This window comes from Erpetoichthys calabaricus, chromosome 13, assembly GCF_900747795.2.
Source record: "Erpetoichthys calabaricus chromosome 13, fErpCal1.3, whole genome shotgun sequence".
NCBI lineage: Eukaryota > Metazoa > Chordata > Cladistia > Polypteriformes > Polypteridae > Erpetoichthys > Erpetoichthys calabaricus.
Genome location: NC_041406.2, coordinates 73,003,298 through 73,009,931, shown reverse-complemented (window position 1 = coordinate 73,009,931; position 6,634 = coordinate 73,003,298). Strand labels below are relative to the sequence as shown.

At 36.3% G+C, this 6,634-nt stretch overlaps 1 non-coding gene across 1 annotated transcript; it reads right to left on the bottom strand.

The window, feature by feature from the left end:
- Positions 1-5,871: 5,871 nt before the first annotated feature.
- Positions 5,872-5,979, bottom strand: LOC114664267 (U6 spliceosomal RNA). Its single transcript, XR_003718244.1, has one exon. It is a non-coding gene; the product is annotated as a U6 spliceosomal RNA (small nuclear RNA).
- Between the last annotated feature and the right edge of the window lie 655 nt (positions 5,980-6,634).

Here is a 6,634-nt window from a genome sequence, read left to right as displayed (position 1 = left end):
CAATGTGGACAAGTGGAAGCACACATATCCCATATTTTGGGTAAGACAGAAGGTGTGGATTGCAATCAGTAATATCCATCTAATGTTACCATCTCGAGGTTGGATTCAAAGGTCATTGGACCATATACCATTCTCGAGAGAATGACTCTGGTTATCTACAAATTTGTGCTTCCTTCTCATCTGAGAACACACTCTTTTCATGTATGTCAACTCAAATTGGTCCACAGATGTAGATGGTTTCCTCCTTTTAATCTTCTACTCCTGTTGTTATAGACTGCCATCAGGAATTGGAGGTGCATAGGATTTTGGATTCCGGAAAGCAAAGTTCCAGAGTGGAATATCTGGTTTACTGGCTTGATTATGGTCCTAAAGAATGTTCGTGGCTTGTAATGTTCATGCCCCATAGTTGCTTCCTAAGTTACATCATCAGTTTACAACTAAAGGTGATGGTCGCTCCCAGAGTGTGTACCCAATGGGGATGGGTATGTCATAGTACACATTGTTTTTTATAGGTTTATTTCATTTGGGAATAGTTTGAATTTATTTATATTTTCTTATTTTTTTATGTAGTGCGAATTGTGGGTCTTATGATCATGGCTGTTGTGCCTGTCGCGTAACCGATACTTCTGGTTTAAGTAAGGCTGCAGCATACGTTGAGAGTATCCTCCAGTTGGATGAAAAGCAACAAAGCTTCAGCATTAATTGGTTCCTATTCTAAGTAGGCCATATGTTAAGTTCATTTTAGTTTCAGTTTATTTTTGACTTTGATTTTTGGTTCACCCCGTGCATTGGTTACTCATGGTACTTTTGATCTACTGGTTTAGGCCTTTGCCTGGCATTGATTAAGTTTTGATTCACATTAATATAACCTGGTCCTTATTCTAGGGATCATGTGAAACCACAATTTTAACTTTTTTGAATTCTAGTTTGTTTGGTTTTGGTTGAAATATAAAAGACCTTTGTAATGTCCTTGACAGCTTCCTTTCCTTGCCACTAAAAGAAATTATTAAACATTCCGCTCTGTCTTTGTCTTCTCAGTTGGTTCCTGCCTTGTAGGACTTTTAGCACACTTACAGTTATATGGACTCTTGGCAGTACCTCCTTCTTCTCTGGCATGATGTTGTGTGTTGTCACTTGTCAGTACATGTTTTTTCCTCACTTTCTTACAGTTCTCTACGGCCCTGTTTGTATCCTGTCCTATTCTTTTTTGTTTGGCAACTCATCAAAACAATCTTTTTGATTACTATTTATAGTGCTATCATGTCTGTAGTACTAGGTTGTTGTACCATGTTAGCCATTATGAATGTAATGAAAAGTCAAGCAAAATGACACCTTTTATTAGCTAACTAAAAAGATTACAATATGCAAGCTTTCGAATCAACTCAGGCCTCAAAAGCTTGCATATTGTAATCTTTTTAGTTAGCCAATAAACAGTGTCATTTTGCTTGACTTTTCACTAGTGCTATCATGAAAGACAGAACAAAAGATATTGTATGAACTTTAATCATTTAGGTTACGTGTGAAAGTCAGAGAACACAAAGACAGTTAATGGCTGAAATGAGAGGTACCGTACTATGTTACCCGTAGTTATTTTAACATTCAGACATTCAGTGTTTAAACTGGGGCAAGCAATGACCGCCTAGTTTTATTGGTAAACACACCATACTAACTTAAAGTGCTTATATCAGATTTTGGTTTTTGTTTCCCTCTATTTTCTGTCAGTCCCTGCTCTTAGTGACACTTTTATTTGTATGAGAAACTTAGCTCTTGTAATGAACAGACTTACAAGCTAATCACAGATAGATAGATAGATAGATAGATAGATAGATAGATAGATAGATAGATAGATAGATAGATAGATAGATAGATAGATAGATAGATAGATAGATAGATAGATAGATAGATAGATAGATAGATAGATAGATAGATACTTTATTAATCCCAGGGGGAAATTCACATACTCCAGCAGCAAAAAATATTAAATTAAAGAGTAATAAAAAACGCAGGTAAAAAACAGACAATAACTTGAATAATGTTCAACGTTTACCCCCTCTGGTGGAATTGAAGAGTCGCATAGTTTGGGGGAGGAATGATCATCTCAGTCTGTCAGTGGAGCAGGACAGTGACAGCAGTCTGTCGCTGAAACTGCTCCTCTGTCTGGAGATGACATTGTTTAATGGATGTAGTGGATTCTCCATAATTGATAGGAGCCTCTTGAGTGCCCGTTGCTCTGCCACGGATGTCAAACCGTCCAGCTCCATGCCAACAATAGAGCCTGCCTTCCTCACCAGTTTGTCTAGACGTGAGGCGTCCTTCTTCTTAATGCTGCCTCCCCAGCACACCACTGCGTAGAAGAGGGCACTCGCCACAACCATCTGACAGAACATCTGCAGCATCTTACTGCAGATGTTGAAGGATGCCAGTCTTCTAAGGAAGTACAGATTGCTTGTGCTTTTAAGTCTGCATTAAAAGGAATGAGAGCAAATTTATCAGAGTGCAGTAAATGTTCACCTCTTTTTATAATCCTGAATGGCTTGTAAATATTATAGTAGAACTTCATTTAAAATGCCTAATGTTCTTGGCACAATCATTTCTTAATCTTAGCTAAACACTTCCATCTAGTGGCCAAATATATTTTAACTGTACATCACTTATAGTTCCTAAATTAGTGTGAGCCTGTGGAGCATTTCACACCACAAGAATCAGTTCATTATCACAATACCTATGGTTGTGTTTTGCCCAACAACATCAAAAATGCGGTCCGACAACTCAAAATCAAATGTATTTGGTACTGGTTGTACCAGTTAGGAACTCATTCAATAAAAAGAATAAAACAAGTACTGCAAGAAATATTGCAGTACAGTATATCAAATATTGAAAAAGCTAATGAAAGGCAAAACATGTTTTATCTGATGTAGTCTTGTATGTTTTCTTTCAGTTTCATCCTTGTAATTTCCTTGCATAAACACAGTATGTACAGTACATCTTTGATAGAACAAAACCTTAAAGAGAGCACATAAGGTTGCATACATGAAAGGCTCATACCAGTATGCTCAGCATTTTTCAACTGAGTTAATCATTGCAAGGTCTCATAAATGAGAATTCCTGGCATATTAAAAAATTTGTTTGGTATTTTTGAAGTAATAGTTATTTCTTCAGAATATATTAATTTTCTGCATTAAAAAATGTGATCTAAAGTGAAGAGTGATTTATAAATTTAAAAAATGCCTTGTCTGTTCCTGCAGCTTACAATGGGGATGAAGGGTCCCAGTGTTCATAGGTGAAAGAAAGAGTCTTAAAACTTACCAAATATGTCCACTTTGAAGCAGAAAAGGTTTCAATTTGAAATATGTCTTTCACATTTTTGAGGCATCTTTGTGATAACAAAAGGGAAATACAGTATGAATAACTATTTTTCTTGACGTAAGAATACATTTCCTGTTGACTGGTCTGCTCACTGCTGCCATCGTGCATAGAATTTAGATGTATAGTAAATAAGGAAGTTGACCAACACAATATGAAGCTGTTTATTTTGAGAAAACAGTTTCAAACTGTGCATATCCAGGGTGTGAATATAATCTTAAAAAAAGAAGTCTTTACAGTTTTCACGGAAGTGGAAATGAAAATGTGAACCTGATCAATCATTGTTGAGCCCTAATGCAGTTCCATGCCTAATTAAGCTGGGTCATTTCACTACAGCTACAAGTGAAGCAGGGTGAAATGTAGAGCCCTATAATATAAACAATAAAAATGTAATCTACTAGCAAACTGAATACTTTGTGGATGAGTAGCTCTTATGTAGGGTCATTGTTATGTATGCTGCTTCACAGATCTAATGTCAACGATTTAAATTGTATGCATGGTCATAGTCTGTGTGGAGTTTGCACGTTCTCCCAGATTTAGTGTAATGTTCACCCTAGCACACATACAAAGCCATGAAAATAATTTGAAATTGCAAGTCCACATTAGCATGAATGGGATTGTGCATGGTTGTATGTCAGTTGTTCCTGTGAAGGGCAGACGCCTGTTTCTTTCCTAGCACACAGTGCCACAGAGGGAGAGACAAATTGGTGAGATGAAGTGCAGAGCCAGTTTTCTTGTAAAGTGGGTGAATCTCAAATATAATTTGTTCACTTTTTTATTTCTTTCTAAAGCGATGTGGATGCACTGATGTACAATATTTTTATAATCTGAAAATGTAGACTAATATACAATAACATTCTTGCTTTCAAGTTTAAGACTTTTTCTTATGTTTGGACCCTGGTACCCTTGAGCCCCATTCTGACTGCAAAAACAGACAAGTTATTTTTAAAATATATAAAAAACACTTCACTTTAGAACACATTTTTATGTAGAAAATACATATATACCATGTGTTGTTTCTTCATGTTCTTCCTCTTCATTTTTCCCACTTCTTTGTGGGTGAATGTACCTAATCAGCCTTCTTCAAACAGTTTAGCCTTGCATCTCTTCCCCAGTCAAACCCATTTCCTTAAAATCTTCTTAATTTATCCCACAACTTCTGCTTTGGTGGTGTGAATGGGCACCAAGTTTATTTTAAATGAACAGGGTTCTGTCAAGGGCTTCATCTTCAAACACGTTTGTGCAGTATCAGTGTTTCATGCCATGCACAAAGGACATTTCAAAAGACCTCGACCAACAAAGATCTCTCCAAGGGCAAGGTGTGTGATTGTTCATGATGTCATGAAAGAACCAAGGGTAATTTCTAAGCAACTAAAAGAATCTCTCACATTGCTTAATGTTAATGTTCATGAGTCTACCATCAGGAGAACACAGAAACAACAGGGGTGTGCATGGTAGGGTTGCAAGGAGAAAGCCACTGCTTTCCAGAAAACATTGCTTCCCATCTAGAGTTTGCTAAAGAGCATTTGGACAACCCAGAAAGCTATTGGACAGGAAAATTAATTCTGAATTATACCAGCAAATTCTAAAGGAAAATGTCAGGACATCTGTCCGTGGACTACATCTCAAGATAAACTATGCAGCAAGACAGTGACCACAAGCACACAAGTCATTCTACCAAAGAGTGGTTGAAGAAGAATAAAATAAAGATTTTGGAATGGCCAAGTCAAAGTCCTGACCTTACCCCAATAGAAATGTTGTGGAATTACTTGAAGTGTGCAGTTCATTTGAGAAAACCCAGCAACATCTCTGAGTCGAGGCAATTCCTTATGGAGGAATGGGCTAAAATTCCTTCAGGCCAATGTGCAGGAATGATCAAGACCTACCAGATACGTTTAGTTGCAATTATTGCTGCAAAAGGATGTGTCACAAAACGACCATAAGACGCTGAGAAGGTCCTTGGGGCTGCAAAACTGATTTCTTAGAACAGACATGTTCACACAACAGAGTCCAAAACAGAACTGACTCTCTATACACAAGATGGCAGCTTTAAAGGCCAGTGGAGGAAGTGATGTCATCAGGACCAGAACCGGAAGTGACGTCATTGGCTGCCCCAGAGCCGGGCGGGATTTCCCTAGAATGGTCTGCAAAAGATCGAGAGGGAGAATTAGTGCACCTCGCCATCCCCTGGTCCGGCGTGGAATCACATGTACTCAAGCCCTTTAGTTGTCTCCTAAACACGTGTGTGTGACAGAGGTCACATCAAATACTAAAATCAAAGGTTCGCATACTTTTGCCACTCAAATTTATGTAATACAGGGTGATTTTCCGCAATAAATAAATGACCATGTATGATATTTTTTCTTATATGTTTAGATAGATAGATAGATAGATAGATAGATAGATAGATAGATAGATAGATAGATAGATAGATAGATAGATAGATAGATAGATAGATAGATAGATAGATAGATAGATAGATTAGCTGGGTTCTCCATATTTACTTTTAAAACTTGTGTGGAAATCTGTTTTAAGTCATATTTATGCAGGAATATGAAAATTCTAATCTTCTCTGTATCGTTCCAATTTTAGTATATGTGCAGCCGAAGCTAGCACAGGAATATGAAAATTCTGAAGGGTTCACCAACGTTCAAGCACCACTGTAAATTGTCGTCATCACATGTCTTTACCACTTCAACCTCCTTTCTTAGATATCTTGCATACTTTTGTATGATTGTCTCATTAATTAATATAAACAACATAGAAATAATTAATAAAAAATAATTAGTAATAATATATACCATGATTGTGAAAAAATAACTTCGACTTGAAAAAACAGCATATACTCATTAACAACATATGCAATTGCAAAAACAAAATATAAAAACATAGTTTTCAATAAAAAGACTTTTGAAAAAGCATCATATACAATAATGAGATTTACAGTTACGATAAATTGGTTATTACACCACATCACAGAAAACAGTAACATATTTAAACCTCTCTTTTCTTTCTTGTATTAAGTTCATTTCTTTACACAAATCAAATTTTTACTTTTTCAGATAAATAATCCTTGACATTGACAACAATCCTTGACAGGTTATTTTATAGTTGCTAACATTTAAAACTCTTTATGTTTAACTGTCAGTAACCATGCAATAGTAGGCTGAGCAATGGAAGAGACATTCTTTATTGTTATGCACTTATTTCTATTTATTTTAATTATATTTTATTCATTGAGCGTGTGTTGCATAGATCTGTATATTTAGTC